Source organism: Streptopelia decaocto (assembly GCF_964273445.1).
Source record: "Streptopelia decaocto genome assembly, chromosome: 21".
In the NCBI taxonomy this organism is placed as follows: Eukaryota; Metazoa; Chordata; class Aves; order Columbiformes; family Columbidae; genus Streptopelia; species Streptopelia decaocto.
Genome location: NC_138676.1, coordinates 556,741 through 583,846, shown reverse-complemented (window position 1 = coordinate 583,846; position 27,106 = coordinate 556,741). Strand labels below are relative to the sequence as shown.

General features: G+C 57.3%; 1 long non-coding RNA gene across 1 annotated transcript; it reads left to right on the top strand.

The window, feature by feature from the left end:
- Nucleotides 1-14,951: 14,951 nt before the first annotated feature.
- LOC309448629 lies at nucleotides 14,952-16,891 on the top strand. The gene is made up of 3 exons (XR_014185830.1): nucleotides 14,952-15,086; nucleotides 16,421-16,714; nucleotides 16,819-16,891. It is a non-coding gene; the product is annotated as an uncharacterized lncRNA (long non-coding RNA).
- Nucleotides 16,892-27,106: the final 10,215 nt, after the last annotated feature.

Below are 27,106 nucleotides of genomic sequence, written 5' to 3'. Positions count from 1 at the left end.
TGAATCCGCTCTCTTCATTTCCATAGGTAATGGTCATATCATTAACAGCTCATTAGGAGCAGAGGGTGTGACAAAACAAAACCTCAGAAATGCTGAGCTGGAGAGAACTGCGGTCCCCGCCTGTGAAACGTGAGAGCCTGGGAGGCAGGGACGGGCCACGGGCCATTTGGAGCTTGTGAAATGTAGCGTACGAGGAGCTGTTTGCGGAGTGGACGTTGGAATTGTCCTGTTGTGGCCGTGGCAGCCCCGAGCTGCGGGTGACGGAGCCGCCGAGGTGAACGGGAGGAGATAATTGAATTGTGGCGGGGAGCAGGAGGAGCTGGGGACGCTGCCGGGCGATTCCCGGCCCCTGCCGCCCCCGGGCACGCTGGGACACGGTGCCGGGACAGCCCATGGGGCGGATGCTGCCCAGGAATGGCCTGGGTAAGGGAAAGAGTGGGAATAACGATGAGCTGAGCCTGAGCCGGCCCGTGAGCAGGAGCTTCTGTCGGGAGAGAGAGCCCGGAGCCTCAGATGGGGGGAATAAGAAAAAGAAAGCAGGTAGAAAAAAAAATGGGATAAAATATAAATTAAAAAAGAATAGAGGTGGTTTCAATCAATAACCCTTGAATTATTGACTGCTCTTCCCATTACTGTCTCATCCCCCAGTAATCTCGCGGGGAGCTCGGGCGGGGAGGATGGTGATGGCCACGGGGGGAAGATGTGATGGAGATGAGGTGGCGGGGGGAAGATGTGATGGAGATGAGGTGGCGGGGGGAGGATGTGATGGAGATGAGGTGGCGGGGGGAGGATGTGATGGAGATGAGGTGGCGGGGGGAGGATGTGATGGAGATGAGGTGGTGGGGGGAGGCTGGGGGTGGAGATGAGGTGGCGGGGGGAGGCTGGGGATGAAGTTGAGGTGGCGGGGGGAGGCTGGGGATGGAGACGATGGTCGCGGTGGGAGCCGTGCCGCCTGCCAGCCCCAGGTGACAGGCCCATGTGTGGGCTGGCTTTTCCAGAGGCGATGCGGTGTCACTGCGTGTAACGGGGCATCATTACAGCGGAGCCATGTTAAATGTTATCAAAAGCGGGAGCTGGCGTGCCGGGCGAGCTGTCACTGTGGGCTGGGGACTTGTCTGAGTGGGGACGGTTGCTGTCCCTTTTGTCACCGCGGGTTCGACAGCTCGCTGTCTCACCCAACTTCCCACGGCCGCCGAGTTCCCTGATTGAACAGGGTGTTGAGGGGAAGGGAACCGCTGCTGGATTCAAAAAAGAAAGAAAGAAAGTACCTATTTCAAATGACTGATCTGTGCGAAATGACAAGTTCTGGATGAGGGTGTTTCGTCGGTACAGCGTGGGCTGAATTCCTGGCCCTGGGTGCTGCCCGCTGGGGAACTGGATGCTCCCCAGCCCGAGGGATGTTCAGACCCTGGTGCCGCTCAGAAACGCATCTTTCTGTCCGCAGAAACCTCTGAGGTAAAAAAGAATCAGTTCGGAAAGCAAACTTTACTTAAAGAAGCTTGGGGTGCTTTTAGCCCAAAGCCAGTAACAGTACATTTTGGTTGAAAAGAGACCAGGTATCCAGGCTGCTGCGGAGGCGAGGAGGCCTGGGAGCCTCGCTGCTGGGGAGGCGCCGTCCTGTGTCCAGAAAGGCCTTTTTGTCCCGGGTTTGTCCTGAACCAACGGGCCGTGCTCGGTCCCGCCGGCCCTGGAGCCGGAGGAGACAACGGGCAGAGCTTCCAGCCCTTTTCCACCCGCGCAGCGTGGGATCCGCGTTCTCTCCTCTCCGGGTGCTGTTATCAGACACCATTTTCTTGAAAACACCGTCACCCGAGAGGACATCCAAGTGACCTGCACAGGCGCCTTGATTTATTTCTGTTCGTTGTCACCGCTGCTCTTCTCCCCTTTAATTGTTGTGTTATTTTAGGACTGAAGGCAGTTGGGGGATTTATTATTTATCGCCGTGCTGCCTGTCAGGCAATTCTCTCAAGCTGTTAAGCATAAACCCAGTTCTTTGTTGAGGAGACGTGTCATGAACGTGATATAAAGCCGATACACCGTCAAAATGGAATTGCTCCCGCCCTCGCCCCATCAAATCGGGACGTTCTCTCACTCTGCTCTTCCCAGGGGTGGGTGAGGAGCATCCGTTGCTTCTGCATCTTGGGAATCCCCTGGGACTGACGCTCCTGCGTCGGCTCCAGGGCCGTGCGGGTCCGGGACTTCTCCAGTGTCTCCTTCTGGCTCCGCATTCCTCTTTCCGCGTCCCGTGCGGCTGTTCCCGGGGCCGGAGGGTCCGACCCTGCGAGGCGGAGCCGGAGCCCCGGGCAGGAGAGCCCATCGGCTGCCTTGTGAAAAACCGGGGCTGTTAATGCTAAGCTCCAGCCCGTGGAACACAGAAAATGGTATTAAAGGATTTGCTTTTCATGACCATAATTCAGAGCTAATGTACATTTGATGTTTAATGTATGAACCACAGGTGATTTCAAACTGGCACGGCCTTTTCTAAATAGTGTTTTAATCTTAGGGGGTTTTTCAGTTTTTAAGGTTCAGCTACTCAGCCTGTCAGACAAGAGGAGGAAAAACCGCGGCAAAGCTGGGTGTGAGGATCCAGTGCGGGCAGAGGCTTTTGTTCCGTCTTTTATTGAGGTTTTACCTCTAATCTCTGCCTTTTTGATGCAATTTAAGATTAAGGAAATGAAAGGCAAGGCTGCCTGCGAACAGTTGCACAAACAGGACAGCCCAGGGGCGCTTCCAGGCGCTTTTGCAGGAGCTTTGGGCGGATTTCCCCGAGGGAGCAGCCGAGGCTCGGCCGCAGAACCCGGCCTGGGGGACTGGTCCCCACGGCCTCGCTGGGACGTCCCGTCCCCAGGTGACAATCCATCCCCATGGCCGTGCTGGGACATCCCGTCCCCAGGTGACAATCCATCCCCATGGCCGTGCTGGGACATCCCGTCCCCAGGTGACAATCCATCCCCATGGCCGTGCTGGGACATCCCGTCCCCAGGTGACAATCCATCCCCAGGTGACAATCCATCCCCATGGCCGTGCTGGGACATCCCGTCCCCAGGTGACAATCCATCCCCATGGCCGTGCTGGGACATCCCGTCCCCAGGTGACAATCCATCCCCATGGCTGTGCTGGGACGTCCCGTCCCCAGGTGACAATCCATCCCCATGGCCGTGCTGGGACATCCCGTCCCCAGGTGACAATCCATCCCCATGGCCTCGCTGGGACGTCCCTGTCCCCAGGTGACAATCCATCCCCACGGCCTCACTGGGACATCCCGTCCCCAGGTGACAACCCATCCCCAGGTGACAATCCATCCCCATGGCCATGCTGGGACATCCCGTCCCCAGGTGACAATCCATCCCCATGGCTGTGCTGGGACGTCCCGTCCCCAGGTGACAATCCATCCCCATGGCCTCGCTGGGACATCCCTGTCCCCAGGTGACAATCCATCCCCATGGCCTCGCTGGGACGTCCCTGTCCCCAGGTGACAATCCATCCCCATGGCCTCACTGGGACATCCCGTCCCCAGGTGACAACCCATCCCCAGGTGACAATCCATCCCCATGGCCATGCTGGGACATCCCTGTCCCCGGGTGACAATCCGTCACGTGCAGCCAGCAGGAGTCAGATTTGTGTTCACAGAGGGCGGATCCCTTGAAATCGGGGGAAAAACACGCTCCCACCAGGAAAAACATCTCAAATAATCAAGCCCTTCATGTGGCATTGGTGATGAATTGGCACTACTTATCCTGACGAGCTGAAAGGTCATGAGCAGACCTTCCAAAATAATTATTAAATAACTTTGCCATTTGTTCAGGATCAGTTGCAACCTCATTACTGGGAGCGGGAGGCGATATCTCTGCATCCTGGGCGCGGATCCAAAGAGGTCATTAGCAACAATCGTCCCAAATTTTGCAAGGGGAGGCAAGATTTATCTTCAATTAACACACGTGACTTTCCAGGCTTTTGTCTTTCTGGTAAACAATCTGTGAGGACTGGGGAGATCCGTCTTCTCTCTTTCTATCATATATATTTCCGTAGCCTTGAAGGGGCCGAAGGGCAGCGTTGGAAAGAAATGTTCTGTTGTTGCAAAGCTTTAAGCTCAGCAAAGATTCAAGAGCCATAAATTAAAACCTCGTTAGTACACAGGACTTTTTCCCTCGCCTACCGCGCGCTGCATTGGCTGTGGCTGCTCATCTGTGTTTCAAGTCCCTGGGCTCCGTTTAGTCAGGGAACACCGTGTCCCTGGGAACACCATGTCCCGTGTCCCTGGGAGCACCGTGTCCCTGGGAACACCGTGTCCCTTGTCCCTGGGAGCACCGTGTCCCTTGTCCCCGGTCCCCATCTGCAGCCAGGCACAATGAGGTGAGACTGAACCCCATCCCAGTGACACACTTGGAACTGAATCTTCTCCGTCCCCAGCTCCAGGGCTCCATGATCCCACCCGAGCACTCCTGACAGCTGGTCCTCCAGCTTGTCCCTAAAACCGGGTCTTCCCGTGCATCCTGGGGCTCAACCAGCAGCAGCAGCGCTTCCCAGAGCCTCGCCTCGGCACTAAAGCGCCTTTCTGATGTCGAACATGAATCCTCCTTGCTGCAGTTTATGTTTATCTTGTCACCCTCATCGCGAACATGAAAACCTGTTTACTCCCTTCCCTTTCAGAGCTTGCCTTTAAATGTTTGAAGCCTGTTTGCACATCTCCCCTCGTCTGTCTTCTTTAGAACAAGCAAGCGGAAATTCCCTCAACTTTTATCGTGTGTTAAGGTGTTAAACCCTTTGCTGTCCCGCTGCTCTCCCCAGGCTGTCCCCAAGGTTCCCGTCCTCGGCCCAGCCTCTCCAGCTCCGTGCCCGTGCAGAGAAGGGCTGATGGTAGATTTGCTGGAGCTTGGTTAGATTTTCTGGAGCCGTTCCCGTGGCGCAGCCCGGCGTGCGGAGACGGGGCGCTGGGGACGAGGAGGAGAGGGAGACGCGGCAGGAGAAACACAGTGCCCAAGCTTTCATTTAAATAAAGAGCAAAGTAGCATTGTGCTCCATTGATTACACATTTTTCTGACTGTTGTGACATTTGCAGGAAGGCTAATTTATTCAAGCATGGAAATCTTTAAAAACTTAATTAAGTTATTTCTGCTATTTCCGTGCCTTATTGTTTCGACTTCACATTTAACTTTTATTTCTGGTTAATGTTTAAAAAAAAAAAAAAAAAATTAGAAGGAGGAAAAGCTTAAAAGGAAAAGGAGGATCCAGCAGAACCTGGTTTGTGGCTCTGTGAGTTGGTGCTGCCGGGGGAGCCACAACAGGGCAGGGGTGGGTGTTCCTGGGCCCTGAGCGGGTGAAACGAGGGCAGGAAGATCCCCCGGCGCTGCCCCAGCGGCGTTTGCTGAGCAGGGTGCAGGAGGATCCCCCGGTGCTGTCCCAGCGGCGTTTGCTGAGCAGGGTGCAGGAGGATCCCCCGGCGCTGCCCCAGCGGCGTTTGCTGAGCAGGGTGCAGGAGGATCCCCCGGCGCTGTCCCAGCGGCGTTTGCTGAGCAGGGTGCAGGAGGATCCCCCGGCGCTGCCCCAGCGGCGTTTGCTGAGCAGGGTGCAGGAAGATCCCCCGGCGCTGCCCCAGTGGTGTTTGCTGAGCAGGGTGCAGGAGGATCCCCCGGCGCTGTCCCAGCGGCGTTTGCTGAGCAGGGTGCTCCGAAGGGCGCAAGACGCTGCCAGCAGAGCTAAATGCTGCGTTAATAAAGTTTCTGTCAGTAAATTCACTAATTAGGGCTCACAGATGGAGCTGGGAGGAATGCTTGCAGCGAAACCCAACGAGTGTGAAAACTGCCTGTTTTTTGCAGGCGTGCAGCAGGTCTGGGGAAAAAAATAAAGGGGAAGAAAGAAAGACCTTGAGGAGCTAGAGAAAGCGCCAGCCGTGCCTCGGGCCGCGGGCAGAGCAGAGCTCGGCTCTGGGGGCCGCGGGCGAGCTGGGGCTTGGCCAGACCATGCAGCCGCGATTTGATGGCGAAGCTGCCCAGGTTTGAACCGAGTCCAGGGTTCTCCAGTCCCGGGTTAGTTCCCTGATCAGCAGATCTCCCTGTCCGTGACAACAAGCACACGTGCCAGGAGGAGCCGCTCCTGCTCCAGCCGCCCCGGAGCCGTGCGGAGCCCCCGGAGCCATGTGGAGCCCCCGGAGCCGTGCGGAGCTCCAGCGTACCGGAGTGCTGTGAACTGTCCACGGCAGCAGCCGGGCCGGGAAGAGCCGTCCCCCAGCTGCCCGGCATCTGCCGAGCATTAGGCTGATTTCCCCTGGGCTTGCTGACAAGACGTTCTGCATTCTTGCTGTATTTCTGTGTATTATTTTGAGTCGTTAGCCTCCACTCCTGTTCTGACTCAAGAGCTTTTACGCGGTGAATTTACGGCGTGCCTGGCCAAGCAGCGCAGTAATTCACGGCAGCGGCGAATGCCCTGTGCTGATGGATGTTGTTCCTGGCTGGTTTTCCCCCTCCCGTGCTGGTTGGAAGGGACACGCTGGTCCCCAGCGCTGGGGGGTCCAGGATCCCCCACCTTGTCCCAGTCTCTTCCCAAATATCGAGGTCTATGGCTGGGAAAGGGGAAGAGCGGCTGCACGTCGTGGTGCCGCAGGAACTGCCGCGTGCACCATTTGTATTTGTCAGCCCATGGCCATCCTTTGCATAAGGAATACATTTGCTTTGGGTGTTTGCCATTAACATTTTCATTTCTGTTTAGCGTCAGGAGTTCCCGATTGCCAGCCTTGCAGAGCAGCGGCTGTTGCTCTCGCGCTCTCATTGTTTTCATCCCCACGTACCACCCGAGGAAATCGCGGGCAGGAGCCGGGCAGAAGTGCCGTTACCTGCTCCATTTGGGGCCGGCCGCTCTCATGCCGTCCTTGGCTCCCAGGGCCTGGCCACATCCAGCGCCATCCTGCACTTCAGCGACCGAGCAGGGACACAAACCCGCTGTCCCCGGGTCCCCTCGGCCCTGTGCTCCCTCGGTCGGGCTGAGTCCTGGCAGCAGCTCGGGGCAGGTGTGGAACGAGCAGCGGGGCTGCGGACGCTCTGTGCGTCTGGCACCAGGTCCTTCTTGTCCCTCTTACCCGGCCCGGCTTTGCTCTTCCTCCACTGGGGCTTTATGGCTGCGCTTTATAACTTAACTCCATGAAGTCGAGTAGAGATAAAATTGCTTTCGCCAGTAAAGAAATGAGGGCCGAGAAAATGTGCATCCTGACGGAAACGGCAAGCTCCATATTTCTAAAGTGCCTCTTTCCCAAAATATAATTAAGCCATAATGTTTAGAAGCGAGTGGTTGAAAGAGTAATAAATGGCTGCCAGGTCAGGTAAACAGCAGAGCTGCAGCAAAGTGTTTAGCAAAGCTGAAAGCCCTTTATGGCGAGTGTACGCCGGGCTCCTAAACGTTACCGCAGCACCGGGCTGGCAGCAGCAGGGAGCGGTAAGTCACCGGGGCCCGTGTGGGACGGTCACCCCGCAGTCCCCGCGCCATGGGTGGGTGACGGACAGACAGACAGGTCCCAGCTGCACTGCGGATGCAGCTGGAGCAGCCGATGCTTGAGCCCAGACGCTTTAGGGAGCTTGTCCTGGGTGTTGGGGCAGAGGGGTCCCAGGGACGTCCCCCCGCCCAGCACAGGGCACAGCTCCGGTTTGTCCCCGGTCTGCTCTATGTGCCTTGCTGTCTATGGGAAGGGAGCGACTGGCACTCAGTCTGCGCCCAGCAGAATATACGGCACTACGCCACTGATTTCAAACGCAGTAAAATTTGACTCCTTTCATATAGGGCTAAATATTTTGTAAGTAATGCAACATCTCTTTTTAAATCAGCGTGACAAACGTTTTATAGCATACGTAATGCAGGCATGAGGAAATATACTGTCTTCTCTTGCAGCTGAATTTCAGGAGGCGGTGGGCAGGCTGCGGCTCGGCAAGGAGGAACGGGGAAAACAAACCCAGCAGCTGCTGAGTAACTGCACACACGCCACCGCGAACACGCGAAGCCCCTCGTGCGCACCCACGTGCCCGGCCACGCGGAACCCCACGCTGTGTCACAGGTGGAGGCTGCGCGGGGAGAGACCCTCCCGTGAGCCCACAGCTTTCTGCACCAAACGGGCAAACCCAGGGAGAACGTGAAGATCATCCTCTGAAAACCATTAGCGTAAGGGTGCAAAGGAGATTCTGCGAGGCTGTAGAGTTTTGCAGCTGTACCAAATGCTGTTAACCTCTGATTTAAAGTCAGGGTTTCCTTCGATTTAAAATGATTTTAAAGGTTCCCGCACTCCAGCAATCTAATTATCCAAAAGATTTCTGTTGGACTTTTCTTCTCTCCCTTTGTTTCTAAGGAGGGCTTTCTAAGAACGCCACCAGGTTACAGTCATTACGGCATATAATGCAAACAGGGCCATTTATTGCATTTTTATGAGGGTAATGCTGCACCATCTAATAAATTTTACAGGCAGGATTGGATACAGAAAATGCTGAGGTTCAGCCGCAGCAGGGTCAGCCAGCGTGAGCTCTAATTCCAAATGGAAGTAGTTAAGGGGGCAAACCCGGTATTTTTCACTCTGCTGTTTTGGAACGGGACGTAAGCTCAGGAATGAATGCAAAGACAGAGGAGAGGGCAGATACAAACGAACCAGCTCAAACAGGAGGAGAGGGCCCAAGCTGGCACTGCTAAAGCTGCATCTTAATAGCCTGCAGAGCTGGGCTGCTCCGTGCCGGCCCGTGCGCCCCAGCCCTGCGCTGCCGGAGCGGGAGCCCCCGCGCCCCACGCAGCCCCCAGCCCGGCTGTGCAGCTGTGTTTCTCTTAATCAGCTCATTCCAGCGAGGAGGGGAATCAATGAGAACAGCTTATCGATCGGAAATTCATAACTTAAAATTGTGCTGCCGGTACCGCTTCATTTCGCGGTGGCAGAGATGAATCTATAGCTCCCCTTCCCTGCCAAGCCCTCCGCCGGTGCCTCTGTAACCGCGCTCCTCCCGCACCGCAGCGCGTCCTCGCAGCCGGGAGATGCGGAGATGCTGCCACAGGCGCGTGCCGGAGCTGGGACGAGGCCTCTCGGGTGGTTTCTGTCTTGCTAGTTGGGAAAAAGCAGCTTGGAGCTTGTCCAGGGTATCTCCCCTCCCTGGGCGCTGCAGCCCGAGCGCTGCAGAATGGAGCTTTGACAGCAAATCTGATCCTTCACGCTTCTCTTGTTCTCCCTGCTCGCAGCTGATAGATCCAAATTCCCCACAAATGACCGGTTTCATGGGCTGTTTCCTGCACTGTCAATACAGGGAACTGAGAACTGTTGTCGTTGTCCCTCCCCATGAAAGAAAGAATTCAATTATTTATCGCTGCCTCTTGGAAAACTAATTGTATTGCTAATTGTCTTTTCTCCTAGGAGGAATGTTACATTTTTTCAGGCGAATGGCTTGAGGCAGTTGAAGGGTTTATAAAGAGTATTTCATCAAATGTGATTCAGGAATGAACTCACTGAGATGACATTTCCTCTCCAATTTTCTGTTGGTGTTATCGGAGTGGGGATTGCTGGAAGCCCACGGCTGCGGCCGCTAACCTGATTCATTCCCTGCACTGCGACGGGACTCGATGCAGATGAATTTCACCAAATTGGCCGGTGTTTGGATGTAACGGTAACAATAATGCATTTTATCTATCTTCTGTGGGACTCCAGAGGAGTTTTCCCACTAAGTCCAGCAGGAAGAGGATGAAGCTGCTACTGGCGTTTCTTGTTGGAGAACCTCGGGGGACCGGTTCTCCCACCTCTCAGAAACCCGGGGAGGCGAGGGGGCCGCTCCTGCTCCCATTCCCAACCCCGGCCATGCCTGGGATGGGGACAGGAGGGGATGCGATTCTGGTCGCACTTCCACAGCATCGGGAGGAAAGCGGGAGGTTGTCAGGCCCGTTCCCTTTCCCGCTCCCTTCCCTTGGACCTCAGCGCCTCGCAGTAAATCGATGGCGCATGGAGCAGCCCCTGTCACCGCGGCGGCCACGGGACAGGCAGGGATGACGCGGCGGCTCCTCCGGAGAACAGCAGCGCAATGGTGTGATGCTGCTGGAAACACGGCGGGGGGAGGATTTGTTCAGAGTTGTTCGTTCCGACAGCAAGGGAAAAATAAACGCAGCGTTTTGGCAGGCGAAGGCGGGCGGTGGGTGCGGCAGCAGGGAAGGGAGTTCCACGGTGAGCGTGGCGCAGAGCACGTGGCTTGGCACTGCACAGCTCTGCCAAACGTTTGGTAAAATCATCTTTGACAGCACATCGTCACCAGCATCAGATGCTGAGATAACGAGCTCGCTGCAGTGAGCCTGGATGGGTAGGGAAGGAGATGGAGAAGTACGCATGGGCATTAATAGATTAATCAGCCAGGCTGGCTGGTGCTATTGAAGAGGTGACTCCCGAGCGGCCCCAGCTGCAAGCGCCCTGTCCCATGAGCTCGGCACGAAGCAGCGGGGCAGAGCAGCCCCTGCAGTGTGTGCCGGGCCCGTCTGCGGGAGAACAAGCGCCTCTGGTTTGGGAAGCAGGCGCTGGAGCTGTGCCGCCCCTTTCCTCGCCCGTCAGGGGGAGCCGGGCTGCGCTGCTGGGGGTGGAAATGGCATTTCTGAGAGGTGATCTGGCTGGGGCGCTGCAGGATGGCCGCGGCTGCGCAGGCAGAGCCAAGGAGCGCTCAGCGCTCTAATTGCGTATGTAAAAAAGAAAAAATAGACAAAAAGAGAGAGAGAAAGTGGCCTCCTCTGCTGGGTATTGCAGATGTAGCTGTCGTCCTCCTTCCCTAGCGGAGGGGTTGTAGGTGTTCGGTCCTGCTGCTCCGCTGGGTGTTGTACAGAGGCTGGAACATCGTTTCTGACGTGCGGAGGTCAAGGCACGAGGCTGAACAGGTGCCTGGGGGCTCTGGCGGGGGCTTCTGGGGCTTGGAGCTTCATCCCCAGTCCCTGTGTGGGGACGGCGGTGCTGCCGGCGGCAGGACGGGATGGGGAGGGATGGACGGACGGATGGACGGATGGACGGACGGAGGGATGTGCAGATCCCTCCTCACACCTGCTGCCCTCCCGAAATAACCTGCATCCTCTCCGTGCTCTGCTAACCCGACTGCAGCGCCTGTGAATAACTGGTGCTCGCTTTATGCTAAAATTCTGTGTTAAATCCCTGAAGGCGCTTTGCAGAAGAAATATAATATAGTTTTACTGTGTCCTAAATTAGATGGTTTGCTTTATATAGACGTTAATCAATATATGAAAGAGACACCATTAGGGAGGACAGAGTTCTTTGCTTTCAGATGAACTCTTTGCCGCGTTACATCCCAGACTGTGAAAATTGAAATCAATTTATCAATCTAATTTTCCGTTCACAATTTATGCTTTTATTTTTCAGTTCGCTGTGATCAGGCAGCAGAGCTAAAGAGCGGTTTCTTCTGTGCACGGTCAATGTCCCCGTCCCAGCTGGCCCTGAATTCACTCTGTGTTGTTCTGTTTGCGGCGGGGATGCCATGGACCGAATATTTCCTTCCAGCGGCATTAGCCAGGTGGTCCCCGGCGGCGCTTTGCTGTTCCGCGCCGTTCCAGCTCTTGGTTTCCTCAGGTAGTAAATGTTTTCTATTTCCAACAAGCTGTGAATCTGATGGAAGCGCAGGGAAACCCCGGCCAAGCAGCAGCACAGACAAGCTGCGCCGCTCGCCGTGTGTCGCTGCTGCGGGCCTGTTCTGGGCACCACCCGGCGCCGAGGAGCCGCGGTGATGGACCTGCCGGCGCAGCCACGGCGCTCAGCCTCCCGCCCGCCCCTCGGAACCGCAATCAGTGCTGAGCGGCAATGACCTCCCTGCAATTACCGCCAACGCGGAGCCTCCCCGCAGCGCCTCGCCTCCCGCCTCTCGGGGAGCAGCGGGCACGGGGGGCTCTCGCGTTCCTGACTCAGATGGTGCGGGGTGCGCGGCGCAGGCGCCCCAGCCCAACCCCGCCTGCACGGCGCGGGTGCGTCAGTCCTGCTCAGCGCAGCTCTGCTGCTCACCCGGGAGCGGGGCAGCCTGCAGCGTCCTCCGGCTCCCCGGTGAACAGGCAGCGGCTGCAGCGCGGCTGCTCGCTGCGGAGCCCACGGCAGCCCGGCGCTGAGGACGCTCAGCAGGAACGGCACAGCTACGCCGAGTTCCTGGAAGCCCTTGCGCACGCGCACAGCAATCAGGAGAGAAAATGTTCTGCAATTTGCTCGAGACGGACTTGAAGACCATTTCGGTGTTCTTGTCTCTGAGGAAGGAAGAAACTAATTGCAAAGGACTTTTAAAAGAAAGGTAGTAACAAGCCCAAAATGGTAAATGGATTGAAGTTCCCCTCCTCTGACAATGTTTGGTTCTCAAACGTAGCGCAGGGGTTGGGGGTGGTTCTCGGTTGTTTTGGTAGGCTTTGGTTTGTTTTTCCACACCCATATTTGTTTATATCCCGTACTTCCATTGCAACTGACGCCCTTGTGTGGCACCTGGGAGCTGATCTCTCTTATGATTAGATGGAGTTGTCTTTCCATACCGCTAATCGGAGCTGGCTGGTCACTCAGTGCGTATCTAGGTCCTGGCAGAGGGGAAGCAGCCGTCGCCACCCGCTGCGGGGCCGGTTCCCAGCACTCTGGAGACACTGAGCCCGGTGACGTCCCCGCAGAGCCAGGTCACCTGGATCCCGCCACACGGTGCTGCCGGAGCTGCAGGAAAGTGCCTTCCCAGCCCAAGCTGCCCGCACAGCGCACCGGCTCCCAGCCCCGCTGCTCCGACAGCCGCTGCTTCTGCTTTGCTTTGCTTCCCCCGCTTCCTGGCGTAATCCTGCTCCGTTCTAAACATTTGATTTTTAAAAATCTCAACCCGATAACATAATTGCTTGAAAATGTTTATTTACTTAAGGGACTCTTTACTGAAAACTCCGGGCTCTTGACTACTAATATCATACATTTGTGTAATTGTGTAATTAGAAATCAGATGACAAATGTTTCTTTGGGCTCCATTTTTCAGCTCTGCGTTTGCTTTGCTCCGCTCCAAGCGCAGCGCGTCGCTCCGGAGCACACGGCCCCGCGCAATGTCACCCTGTCACCGGCACGGCGACCTTGCCGGTGCCCACGCTCCATCTCTCCCCTGCCTGTGCTCAGGGCTGATGAATTATTGCTCATGCAAAATCTCGTTAAAATCGCTGAGAATTTGTACAAATGACGCACCCCAGGATCTGGCAGAATAATCCTGCTCTGTCCTACAGCCCGTGCCGGAGCCGCGTCCCAGCCGGTGCATGGCTGGTGACAGAGGCTGTCCCCATGTCCCAGCCGGTGCATGGCTGGTGACAGAGGCTGTCCCTGTGTCCCAGCCGGTGCATGGCCGGTGACAGAGGCTGTCCCCGTGTCCCAGCCGGTGCGTGGCCAGTGACAGAGGCTGTCCCCATGTCCCAGCCGGTGCATGGCTGGTGACAGAGGCTGTCCCCGTGTCCCAGCCGGTGCATGGCCGGTGACAGAAGCTGTCCCTGTGTCCCAGCCGGTGCATGGCCGGTGACAGAGGCTGTCCCCATGTCCTGGCCGGTGCATGGCCGGTGACAGAGGCTGTCCCCGCGTCCCAGCCGGTGCATGGCCGGTGACAGAGGCTGTCCCCGTGTCCCAGCCGGTGCATGGCTGGTGACAGAAGCTGTCCCCGTGTCCCAGCCGGTGCATGGCCGGTGACAGAAGCTGTCCCTGTGTCACAGCCAGTGCATGGCCGGTGACAGAAGCTGTCCCTGTGTCCCAGCCGGTGCATGGCTGGTGACAGAAGCTGTCCCCGTGTCCCAGCCGGTGCATGGCCGGTGACAGAAGCTGTCCCTGTGTCCCAGCCGGTGCATGGCCGGTGACAGAGGCTGTCCCCGTGTCCCAGCCGGTGCATGGCCGGTGACAGAAGCTGTCCCCGTGTCCCAGCCGGTGCAGTGGGGCTGTTCCCAGCGGGGCTGCACACAACACAGCCTGGGCAGTAACGTCCCCACTGGGACGCTGTGCTGGTGTCTGGCTGGTGACGCTTGTGCATTTTTCTTTACATTGTTCAACTGCCTTATTTATGATTAATGGGACTTGCTGCCTTTCTAAGGGGTGCTCAAAGGGCTAATGCTGGCTGTATTGGTGGGGTTTAATGTATGCTTTAAAACCAGCAGCAGTTGTTACTGTTAAAGGTCTCCAGACATCCTGAAGCCGCCTGGGAATGCCTGGCTTTTACTCGCTGGCCACATGTGAAGTTTATTCCTCAGAGGCGAGTCTCTGCTGCCGTGTCTGCAGCACCGCGGGCGTTCCCCGCTTTGACACGCGGAGTGTTCCCAAACGGCACCAGCTCCGTGGGGTGCAGAAAAGCTTCAGCCTCGCTCCAGCCCCCGCTTTGCTTCTGTCGCACAAAGGTCTCTGTGCCTGGCATTTGCCGGCCCCAGCCTCACCAGGAGCCATAAAAACAGAAGGGCAGCAGCACTGAAGGTATTGTTTCCCCATCACCCCCCGGCACACGCGGGCGCGTTGCCGCTTGTTCCAGCCGCTGCTTGGCTGGGGAGGATCATTTCGAGCAGTGCTGCGGGAGGGAGATTTAAAGGTCTTCTCCTCTTCGCTCTTCATTAGAAGCCAGAGTGATAAACAGCCTCGCTCGCATCGCCCGGCGCGGCTGAGCTGAGCTCTGGTGTGAGCTGGTTTGGTGCTGCCCCGGCACCGGGAGTGGGACCAGGGGCAGGTCCCTGGGACACACAACCTGCTGGGTCCCCAGGGAGCCCTCGAGAGGGCCCTAAAGCTGGCGGGTGTGTTCAGTGTCAGCTTCCATCGTTTTGTGAATCCCACTGAACCTACATCCATCAGGTGGAGACTTTCAAAGTGCAGGGGAATAAAACTCCTCATTTATAACAGCCCCAAAAATGCCTCTTGGCAGCTTTATTGCCTGAGAAAGGAGCAGATGCAGTTCAAGAACCAGAAACCACTTTAAGAATTTCATTGATAAGCAGGAAAATGTAAGGCGAGGGGAGCTTTATTTCCAGCAGGGAAGAGAGAGCATCCCGGGGGTTGGAGCTCTCCCGAGGAGCCTTGCGTGGGGCTGGAGCCGCCGTGGGGCTGGAGCTGCCGTGGGGCTGGAGCCGCTGCCAACAGGAGCCTGGTGAGTAGGAAGAGGTTTGTACCAGCCAGGAACACCGGCCCCACGTGTTTCCGTGGCAGAAATCTCCGGAGCTTTTGCATTAACCCCTGCAGGGAGGTGTGAAACCTGTGGGCACCGTGTCCCGAGCAGCGCGGTGTGAACTTCACTGCCAGCCCAACGGGTCTGTGTCCCATCACAGCCCCCAAAGCCCTGAAAAGAGGCAGGTAAGCCAAGTGTGGGACACGTGTCTGGGGTGCAGACCCGCTGACCCCCGGCTGCAGCAGCAGCCGCGTCCCTGCCCGGCACCGGGACCTGCCGGCAGCTGGGCTCCCGCATCCAGATGTTGTCCCGGGAAGCCCTGTCAGGGGTTGCTGGCCGAGGTCTCGTTCTCGCCTGTCAGACTTGACATCTTCAGCATGTAATTAAATGCCAGGACGCGAGCAGCAGAGCAGGTGCATGCTAATGAGGAGATCAATTTTAATTATGATTTTAATTAAACACCCAATCCGGTAGGAAATATGACAAGCAGGCTAGAAATGCAAAATTTATAATGGGGGAAAAGAATGGCAAGAGAAAGGGAAAACAGGAACGAGGTGCGTGCACAAGCAGAGGGACGGGGCAGCCGCTTCGTTACACCTAAGCGCTAACGAGCAGGGGGGAGGGTGACCCGCTCGTGCGCCAAGGACCCCGGCTCTGTGCCTGGGCAGCAGGACGTTCCCAAAGCCGGCTGGACATGGGAGAGCGGAGCTCAATCTCCAGCCAACGGGCACGAGTGGAACTGCCCTCTGCAAAGTGTTTAATGAGCTGCTTCGACAGCGCGGGCACAAACCGAAAAGCCCCGGCCTGTGTTTTTATATCTCGCGAGGTCCTTCCTGCGGTTTTACCTCTCACCTCTGGCAATGTCAGGGCAGCGGGGAATCCACCGCTTTGTTGGCTCTGCTGTTTTAATAACTATGGCTCGCAGTCCCCGTGCCCGTTGTGCCCGGCTGCCCCGGCAGAGGAGCACGGCGCCGGTGACACCCCGCGGGTGCCGGGGAGGTGGCGAACACCAGCCCCGCGTCCCCCAGACCCCGGGCATGGCCAGCGCGGTGTTTTCTGCCGCCTGAGCAGTGGAGTCCCGCGCTTTCATCCGGAGGCCCAGTAAATCATCCTGGCCAGATAAGTAACCAAGTGTCTTTTTCACTTTTATCTGGGGCTGGATTTCAGAGGCGGCAGCTGGGGGGGGGCTGGCGAGCGGGCACCTCGCTCACCTCGCTCCGGCGGTTGTTAGAGCTGAGCCACCTCGGCTGCAGGAAGCAATTTGTCTCTCCCAGCCTGACAGGGGCTCCTTTCTTCTCCACTTACTCCTTGCTCAGGAATAAAAGGGGCATCCGCTCACATGAAAAGCAGGGAAGGCTCCAGGTTTCCCTTGCAAGGTTGGCACGGACAGGCAATTTGTACAAACGACACTTCCTCGGGAGGGAAAAAAGAAGAAAGACCCACCCCAGCTTCCAATTTGTGCCTCATCAGTGCGCTGCAGCTCCTGCTCTCCCGGCGCGGAGCTGGCTCCCGGTCCAGCACCAGCACCGGCTCCCGGTCCAGCCCCAGCACCAACCCCGGGCCGGACGGGGACGCACGGGCCAAGGCGGCCAAATCACTGCTCCAATCGGGTTAGTTAAACCTGCACTGGCCCCTCAGTGGGTGTTCAGTGTTAGAGTGGTTCTAATTCGATTTATCTTAATTCACTTACAATTTGCTTATAATTAAACCACAGTGAACCAGGGGATCTGATTTACCCAGCGCACTGAAATCTGATGAGGATTGTGAATCAGCCACCTCAGTTCACTGCACAGTGTATTAATATAAATTGAAATCAATGGTGTTTTACACTAATGCTTTCTTGAATGTCCAGATATGTGCACATCTAGGAGAGCACACGGGGGGAAAACACCATGTCCTGGGCTTTGTGCTCATCCAGGCACCCGGGACCAGCTTCCCATCCTTCCTCCCTGTTCTCCCGCATCTTCCCAGAGAATGCGCAATCCCAAATGATCCCAAATTGCAGCAGGAGCTCCTGCTTGGCAAGGGCAGCATTGCATTGCATTGCATTGCATTGCATTGCATCCCATCCCATCCCATCGCATCGCATCCCACCCACCCCACCCATCCCTCCGGCCGAGGGGCCGGCAGCTCCTGCCCCCCCGGAGATGCAAACCTCGGCTTTGATTTGCAAAGCGACCCCTGTAATTGGACAAAAGAGCCAAGCGGGAGGATTTATTCCCCCAAAAGTGTCTCCTAATGGCCCCAGCACCTGACAAAAGGGGTCATTATCACCAGATAATGGACCTTGTCAACATTAAGCTCTCTTAGGACGCAATTCAACGCACCCAATTATCTCCTAATCAGCGCCATTTTGTCAGAGGTTATTGCCCTGAGGGCTCAATTAGATTATACATACGTCATTAATATTTTATGGCAGAACCGTTCGCAGGACAGTGTTAAATACCTGCGCAAACTTCCCTCCCCGCCCCGGGAGGAGGCGGCGGGTCGGGACTCGTTGAACTCGAACCGCAGGAGCTGCTCTCAGAAACCTCTGGTTTGTTAGGGAGGGCATTTGGATGCTCGCGAGTGGAGCTGCTGGGAAAGGAACTGCAGAGAACAGCAGAGGAAGTGCTTTAGTATCATTGCCCTTTTTTTTTCCTTGCAGAAAAGCACCTCGCTCCCCGCCGCCCATCCGTCCCCCGGCACCCAGCACATCTCCTCTCCCTGCTAAACACACAATGAAAAGTCAACTTAATACAGCAAAAATATGTACAAAAAGCTAGCAAAGCTACAAAACACTGTGATATTCCCCCATCCTCTGAGATTTCTGTCTGCAAATAGAGAAACCGGCTTTGCTCCCTGTGTTGGACTTGTTGGAAGTGCTCCCGGCCGCACTAAAGCTCCTTAAGGAACAGCGATGTGCTCTGAGGCCGTGGGTTCTCCGAGACGCCGTGGCGGGTCCTGGGGACGCCGGAGCCGCTCCCAGGGCTGGAGGTGCACAGCACCCCGGGCCCGCCCGCGTCTCCTCTCCTTGCAGCCGCCGCACCAGCCAAGAGTTTCGCAGTCATGGGGATCGACATATGGCAGGATTTTTTTTTAAAGTAGTTCTCTTCATCCCCTTGGCAGTTTTGATGTGAATATTAATATTAACATAATTTCATGATGATTAGAGAACACAATTAGGGGCTATTAATAATGACACAAATAATGACATTTAAGGCCTCATTTTCATGTGAGTAATACTCTGTCTGGTGGTATTTAAACAGCCCTGTCTCGCGCAATTACTACGGTGCCGAGCTGCCATCGCATCCTCGCAGCATCAATCACGCGGCTCCTCACCAGCGCCTGCAAAAGGAACCGGCGGCCAGGGGTCTGGTGTCACCTGCGAGGGGTCTGGTGTCACCTGCAAGGGGCTGGGAGGGACAGGGGCTGCGATGAGTGGGGACAGGGGCTGCGATGAGCGGGACAGGGGCTGTGATGAGTGGGGACAGGGGCTGCGATGAGCGGGACAGGGGCTGCGATGAGCGGGACAGGGGCTGCGATGAGCAGGGATGCTGCTGCCATGAGTGGGGATGCTGCTGTGGAAGAGTCCTGAGCAAGTCCCCGGCGGCTCCAGGCTGATCCTGCACGGGCTCTCCAGCTCCCACACCCCACCGGAACAGCAGCCTAATGGTTCCAGCTTAACTCCACCAAAGTCAGGCATTGAAAATGCCCCATTTCTTTTACAATCCGCTCACCGCCAAGCTCAGCCCTTGAAAGTGGCCGTGCTGTGCTAATGTGACTTAATGGAAACCTCGGAATCAATTTTTCGCTCCCCGAAGAAAATCCCCCTGGTTTATGCAGCGAAAGCTGTAATACTGAAAATGGCTTCAGATTTTTGTGGAAAAAAAAGGAGGAGGAGGAGGAGAGAAGAAAGGCACATTGCACATTGTAGTGCCACAAAAAGGGGGTCAAGTGCAACTTGGCTGGGTCGGTGCCGGCTCCGTACGCACTGTCCCCAGGGCTCTGCAGGGATGTGACATGTCCCCCAGCAGCAGGACCGGGCTGCCCGCTATCTCATGCCCCCACTTACAAACTCCTGCTTATCTGAAACCTCCCAAACGTGGGGAGCCGCCTCATGCCATGGACCTAAAGCTGTTTTACCCGCTCCTGTGTTTCCTGGCGCTGGTCCCAGCGCGCCTGAGCGGGAATCCCCCTGCAGGGATGCAGACAGGCGCTCCATTTGTGAGGCATTACACACACCTATAATTCACACGTACAACACACCGCAATAAACAAAGCATTTTCATTAAATTCCTGAGACAAACAGCTTTGGGCCGTTCTGTGTTCGAAGGCACGTGCGGACGCCTGGGTGAGATCCTGCTTGTTCAGAGCTCGTTTCGCAGGAGCGTTTCCTTGCGCCCCGTTCTGCGCCCGCAGGTCCGGAGCAGGGGGAGGCTCGGGGTACCCGGGCAGGGGATGGTCCTGCCTGCGGGCAGCCGGTGCGCAGGCAGACACAGGCAGCTGGAGTGCGGGCAGGAACAGGCAGCTGGTGTGCGGGCAGGAACGGGCAGCTGGTGTGCAGGCAGGAACAGGCAGCTGGAGTGCGGGCAGACACAGGCAGCTGGTGTGCGGGCAGGAACGGGCAGCTGGTGTGCGGGCAGGAACGGGCAGCTGGTGTGCAGGCAGGAACGGGCAGCTGGAGTGCGGGCAGACACAGGCAGCTGGTGTGCGGGCAGGAACGGGCAGCTGGTGTGCGGGCAGGAACGGGCAGCTGGTGTGCGGGCAGACACAGGCAGCTGGAGTGCGGGCAGACACAGGCAGCTGGTGTGCAGGCAGACACAGGCAGCTGGTGTGCGGGCAGGAACGGGCAGCTGGTGTGCGGGCAGGAACGGGCAGCTGGTGTGCAGGCAGGAACGGGCAGCCGGTGTGCAGGCAGGAACAGGCAGCTGGTGCGCAGGCAGACACAGGCAGCTGGTGTGCGGGCAGGAACAGGCAGCTGGAGTGCGGGCAGGAACGGGCAGCTGGTGTGCAGGCAGGAATGGGCAGCTGCTGTGTGGGCAAGAACGGGCAACTTTGCCACGGCCACCAGGAGCGGGAAGGGCTTTGCAGGCTGGGCTGTCAGGCTCTCACTGTGCAGGCCCGCAGCCCAGGGGCCGATGCCCGTGGCTTCTGCCCTCCGCAGCATCTCCTGCTGTTATCCACAAACCCTCCTGCTCTTTGTTCCCCAGAAGAAATGACATGTGAAGTGCTTCATTACAGCTGGTTAAATGAGGGTTTGCTTTTTCCCTCTCCTCCTGCAGACCAGGTACTGATTCTTTTTCTTTGACTTTCTCATTTTGGTGCAATTTATTTCTTGCCAGGTTTTGTGTCTTTCTTCAGAGCACAGAAGCAGAAAGGCCTGGCGGTCCAGCACGACTCTTTCCTCTGGGCTCCCCTTACTCCTGCAGAGGGGTCTGGTCCTGCCTCCCCCGGATGCTCAGCTGCCCCGTCCCTTGTGCCCAGAAACCCCTAATCCCAGCACTAGACCTCGCTTTAGCGAGCAGGCTCACGCTGCCTCGACGGTGGGGCTGTTGCTCAGCGGTGCTGGGCTGGGTTCTCCTCAAAGCATCTTCCCAGCTCCTGCCAGTAAACCACTTCTCCCCCCCACCTTCCACCCTGTGGGATGCAAAGACACCTGGCTACCTTAGGAGAGGAAAATAAACCCCCCAAAAATCACAACCAACAACCCCTGTAATGCAGAGTGTGGTAAACAGCCCGGCCATGCTCCTGGGTGCGCCTGGAGGCTGCGCTATAGGGCGTTCTCTCCCAGGGCATTTCAGACCCCCAGCAGCGTTTTGGCCCCCTAGGTCGGGGTTCTGTGGGTGCCGAGCCCACCGCCTCCTGCCCAGCCCACCAAGGAGCAGGAGGGTTCCGCACAGGCAGAGGGGAAAACCCAAACCAGACTGGGTTTTCAGCTCTGAAGATGCTCCAACTCTCAGTTTAGGATGCAAGGAGCGTAGCATCCAGAACTGCACAGCTGCATGGAGCAATTCAAAAATTGTCTCGTTGGACTACAATGTGCCAATTTTTCAAATTTACGGCCATTTTCAGTATTACAGCCTGTGGCCCTGGAGCCAGGAGGCCGATCTTCAGGGAGCAAGAGGCGCCGCAGAGGTTACCATTACGGCACGCTGCCGCAGCACGGCCTCTCTCCGGCGCCGCGGGCGGGAGGCTGCAGCTCGGCGCAGCGGGAGGGTGCCCGGTGTGCCACACGCCAGGTCGCAGCGCCCGTCCACACCAGGGGCTGGCAAGGGGTCCTGCCCTGAGTTAATCCGCCTGTTTGAACTCCGGGCTCAGGAAAGTCCATCAGCCCTGGGGCTGGAGCCGGGGCCCTGGGACCTGTGTGCTCTGCGCCCAGCAATGCGGTGACTCGAGGGGGACGGATGGCAGCGACGCTGTGGGGACGGGGTGGCAGTGAGGGGGTTCCTGCAGGGACATGCAGCGATGACAGCCAGAGCATCACAGCCTCCTTGCTCCAGGAGGCTCTGGTGGGGTGTTGGGGTACAGCTGCACACACGACAGTTCCACTCGCATCTGGCGTGGGGTTATTGATGGACGACGCCGTTCCCTGCAAGGCAGCTTTGCCAAAACTCCCTGGGGGAGGATTTCGGGACAGCCTCTGGCCCAGCTGGGAGCTGCTGTCATTGCCAACACCGCCAGAGCCGTGAGTTGTGTCTGGCACAAACACACACCGGCCGCACCTCCCACTGCGGTGCTGGGAAACTCTCTGCTATGTGTGTCGTGGTGTTGTTTTGTGGTGCTTTTTTTTTTGGTTTTGTTTTGTGTGTGTGCGCAGGTGGTTTTTTTTTGTTGTTGTTGTTGATGGCTTTTATTTGTTTGATTTTGTGTGGGTTTTTGTTTGGTTTTGCCACTCCTGTCCCCCTGCTCCATGTTTCCCGCACCTCGCCTTTCTTGTTCCTTGCTTAACAGGCGCTTGTTCTTCTTTGCAAACTTGGCTGTGCCGTGTCCCACGGGCCGCGCTGCCGCGCGCGGCTCCCAGCTGCGCCCACAGCTGGCCCGGGGGGCTGATGGCGCCGGCCGGCGGGGCTGCGGGAGGGGCTATAAGGGCTGGGCGGAAGGTGCCCCCCTTTCCGGAGCTCGGGGCGGCCGCTGCGCGGAGCGCGGTGAGTGCGCGGGGGGTGCGCCGTGAGTGGGCGGGGGGTGCGTGGGGGATGCGCGGTGAGTGGGCGGGGGGTGCGCGGGCGGGGGGTGCGCGGGCGGGCGGTGCGCGGGGGATGCGCGGTGAGTGGGCGGGGGGTGCGTGGGGGATGCGCGGTGAGTGGGCGGGGGGTGCGCGGGGGATGCGCGGTGCGTGGGCGGGGGGTGCGCGGGGGATGCGCGGTGCTGGCGGGACGGAGCCGTCAACGCGATGTTCCGCCGTGTTGAACCTTCGTGTGTAAAGATATGTAATGAATTAGTTAATTAACGAGCGGGGGGTGATTGATGGATCCCGGGGAGTTCGCGGCGGGGTGAGCCTGACCCTGGGATATTGCTGCTGTTGCTGAAATGCAGCCCCTCGCCGGTCCGGAGCACTCTGTGCTGGCAATTTGCATGCATTAAATGTAGCTCCTTAATAGGATGTAATGTTAGTGAAAAGCCAAAAGCAGAGCAGCTGTAACTTAAAAGACAGCCCCATTACTGCAAGCCTTATAATTAGGGTAAGAGGGAGACTTGTGCTGCCATATGTTAAACTCTTTTGAGGTTAATAGCTCTGTAAGATTTTGCAATTTAAAAAAATTAGTCTTGAGGAAGGATGACAAGGCTCGTCAATGAGCCGGCGCGCGTGGGGGCCGGGGCTGCTCTGGCCGTGCCACCTGCCAGGCCCTGCCCGGCGGCGCTCGCCCCTAGTCCAGTGTTTGGCCCATGCGCTGGTGCGGGACAAAACAACCCTTGTGCAACAGTTGTTCATTAAAGCCCTTTCCTCGTGTAATCGGTGCGGTGTAGTGTAATTCCCCGGTGCCGAGGTGCCCTCTGCCCGGTGCGGGAGCTCTGCGGGGCTGGCTGTGGGACCAGCGGTCTCCGCGTGTTCGCTCCCCGAGCCCTGGCAGGGGCTGACAGCTCCTGCATTTTTCCCTTGTAGCTGCTGCTGGGTGGTTTTTTTTCCTTTCCTCTGTCATGTGGGCAAATTATTCTACCTTCCCAGCCTCGATTTCCTCATCCATAAAACTGAGACTAAAAAAGTACTTGTTAAGGGTGTCACAGGGCCTTTTGAATCTACAAGGGCTTTGAAGTCCTCTTGTTGAAAGTACCGTGGAAGTGCGAGTCATTTATTATTATCATTCCGTGAGACGGGTGGCTATCAGGCAGCAGCTACTGCGCCGTGGGCTGGGTGCGGGGACCCTCTGGGGACACCTGGCTTTGTGCACTGAATGCTGCAGCCAGTTCCTTGGGCACTGCCTCGTTTTCTCCTCTTGCCAAGTGATGGGTAAACACCTGTGCGAAGGAGCTGGGAGGAAAAGGGCAGGATGAGCGGGGTTGGGGTGGCTCCGTGTGCGGTGTGTGGCACAGGGCACGCGAGGCTGCTCTGCCCCGCTCCGTGTGCCGGGCTGGGAGCGAGGCGGGGATGGGGACTGGTGCTGGGTCCATACTGGTGCTGTGACCAAGTCAGCCAGGCTTGCCAAATACTCATGTTCTCAGCTACAGTAGTGGAGGGTTTTAAGGTCATCATGAAATCACTTTAATAGTTTCCTTCCTGCCCCCCCTCACCTTATTGAAGTATTTAATTGCTTTCTTATTTAAATACACCACGATTTCCTGATATGCTGGTCCATTTGGCACACTTGTTCTCTTTAGGGAAGCTGGAGAAATTGAAAAGAGAAAATTATCTTGCAGCTCCGGGTTATTGGGGCGGGGGCCAGACACAAGATCATTAAATCCTCTCCATCGCCATTGGAATATCATGAAGTTTGGGGACTCTTTTGATATTGAACTGGGTTTCAGCTTTGCAAGTTCCCGGTTTGTTCTTTCGCTGCGTGGAGAAAGGCCTGAGCTGCTGTGCGGCTCGAGCTGCTCGGTTCCCATCGCTCCTGCGTGCTCGTGGTGCCTCTGGGTGCAGCCGCTGCGGACCTGGAGGTGTAATTCAGGAGACCCCAGGCGGCCTGACGTGTCGGGCAGGGGTTGTTTCCGTGTCCGTTGTGCTTTTTCCTTCACCCATCACGTGCTTCAGTGTCCAAGGCAAAACCTTCGGATCAATAGCAAAGCCATTACAGTGCAGCTCCCGTTCCTGTGTGCGATGCTGCTGTGTTCATCGCGGCACTGGCAGCTGTTTCATAACAAGTTCATTTCTGCTTGTGGAGGGAAATACTGCACTGTTGTGTCCTCTGTTCTGCAGGCCGCCCACGAGACGCTCGATGCCTTTAGCAGGGAAAAGAGGGGTTAGGGGGATTTTTGGAGCAGAGCAGCTTCATGGCTGTGGATTTGCAGCACGGAGGAGGAGCTGCGAGCCTCCGGCTTGCTCACACTTCAAAATCCAGCTGCACCGGGGGCACGAGCACTGCCCAAGCATGAATAACTTGCTTAGGTTTCTTTGCTCAGGGGGACTTACACATTTGCAAGGATGTTCTGAGCATGACTCTCCTACACAGGAGGATGAAAAGCCTCTCGCTGCCTCTTTCTCGTTCAGGGAAAGAGGAGCGGGCTGGACCAGAAGGTCGGGTCCGGCTGCGGCCAGTGGATCCCTTTAGTGCCATTTTGCTGCCCTTCCCGTCCAGAGTCTGTAACCTGATGATGCAAAGTGTGTGTTCGGTGCCTGGGCAGTAACCACTGCTTTACGAAATGCTCAAGGTGTTGCTGGCTTTAGTGCCTGGGCGTTGGGACACCCAGCGCTGGCTGCCAGTTCCGCTCCCCCCAAGGCAGCGATGCTTTGGTCCTGCCTCATCTTCCTCTGCTGAAGAGGCTTGGGAGGGTTTTGAGTACAATCTGAGCTCCCTGTAAGACTGGTCAGAGACAGAGGAGTTGGGTATGGGGTGCCCATGCTGGCACATGGCAGCTGTGTCCCCAGGGCTGCTGTTTGGGGCCCGGTTTAACAACTGCTCACAGGGGGGATATAGATTTTAACCTGATCCTGCTCCGATGGATGGCAAACTCACTCAGGAGCCTGGGATTGCAGCCAGCACAGCGAGGGGCTGACGGTGTGTGATGAGCAGGGACAGTCCGTGTAACGCAGGAATCGAAACGGAAATCCATCTTCTGGCACAGCGTAAATAATGATGGTGGGGTTCGGGCAGCAGAGAAATATCCTTTGGATAGCGTGACAGACAACCTTATGGATGCTGTCAAACATGCCCTGAGCTCCTGCGGCACGTCGTTGATGTAGCTGAGTGTGAGGTGAGACAAATAACCCCTGCGGGCAGCGCGGCGCGTCCCTGCCCAGCACGGCGGCCACGCGGGGTGCGCGGAGCCGTGCGTGGGAAGGGCCGGGGCAGGACAGCCGGGGTCACACCAGCTGTCCCGCCGCCCTGGGACCTGCCTCGGGCCCCTCCGTCCCCGTGCTCCTCTCTGAAACAGAGATGGTGCCGCTGGGCTGAGCTGCTCCAGGGGACAGGCGTGCAGGGGTGTCCTTCGGGTGGGGGTGACAAGCTGTGGGGGCTTTCCCAGCTCTTGGTACCTCTGGTTTTCCTTCCTCCCCGCTGCCGGCAGTGTCCTGGCGTTGCTGAATTCTGATGAAGTGTAAATCCCGCTCTGACCTCCAATCTCACCTACATTTCCTCAGATACGCCGCTCTGAGCAGCGCTTTAGCCCTCAATTCCCCCGGCCAGCCGAGGGGGGTGAACAAAGCCGTTCGCTATTTTACACCGCTTTGCACCGGCGGGTCCCTGAGCCCTTTGCGAGCGCTCGGGCGGGCGGCAGGTGGGGATTAGCGCTGCTGCCCAGCAGGACAGAAAGCAGGCGCTGCGCACGCCGCGTCCCGCCGCGGTGCCCGGGCGCCGCTCGGGGCTCAGCAGCACGGCTGCTCCCGGACAGCGAGGTTTTGGGGAGCACGTTGCTGGCCGTGTGCTCCGAGCAGCCGTCGGGAGCTGCGGCTGCTCCGCGGCGCTCTGAGTCCCGGGGGAGCAGCGCCCGAGCGAGTCGCAGCCCAGCCTAGCGCCCAGCCATCGCCGCCTCGGGTGCGCGGCGCCAGAACAGACGCTCCTGAGCACAGAGCAACCTGTCATCTTGTGTTCCCCGAGGTTTCGTTTCACTTTTTAAATTGTTTAATTGATGAGCCCTTTCTTTTTACACATGCACGTTAAGCTGGTTTCCACAGTAACAACCAAACCTGGAACCCAAAGCTTGGAGCCTTATCTGAGTAAACAATGCCAAAACCAATCTCCAAATATTTAATTATATTCACTGTCGTAACCCTTTTGTCTTTATTTTTTGCGGATCTTCCATAAAAAGATTTAGTGGGAACATGGATTTTAAAGCAGATGGCGGAGGACGCCGCTCAGGGAGGTGCCCAGCCCTGGGCTGTGCCGGCAGCACCGCTCCGGGGCAGGATGGGCTCCTTCGTCCGGCAAAGCGTGTGCCGGGAACGTCACCCGCTGCGCCGCCCGTGCTGTGCTCGCTCTGTGACCGCAGACGCGGGCCCCTGCACCCGCACTCCCAGCGCTGCCTTAGCGCTTTGCGAGCCGTACTTTGTCCTGGGACATAAACGCATCCTCTGGCAGGAGTTTGAGTCATGTGGGTTTGATTTACCTTCCCACCCCCAGGCCGGCGGATGCTGTCGCACGTGTGACATCAGGACAAAGAGCAGTGCCTTGATTTGGCTGCTGGGAGCTAAATTTTCAAAGATGCTGGTAGGTGTGTAAAGAGCTTGTAAAAAATCTGGCCCCAGAGTCTCTAAAGCAAAGGCGATTAGTCCCGTGTCCGGCCTTGGAGTCACGGTTCATGGCCAGCTGGAAAAGGGCGGATTGCTCTTTCCCTGCCCCCAAAATGGAAAGAACTGCAGGGATTTATTTTAGAGAAGCCCGGTCAGCTTTTCGTGAACAGGGTGAGGGTTTGGGGCTGGGGAGAACACC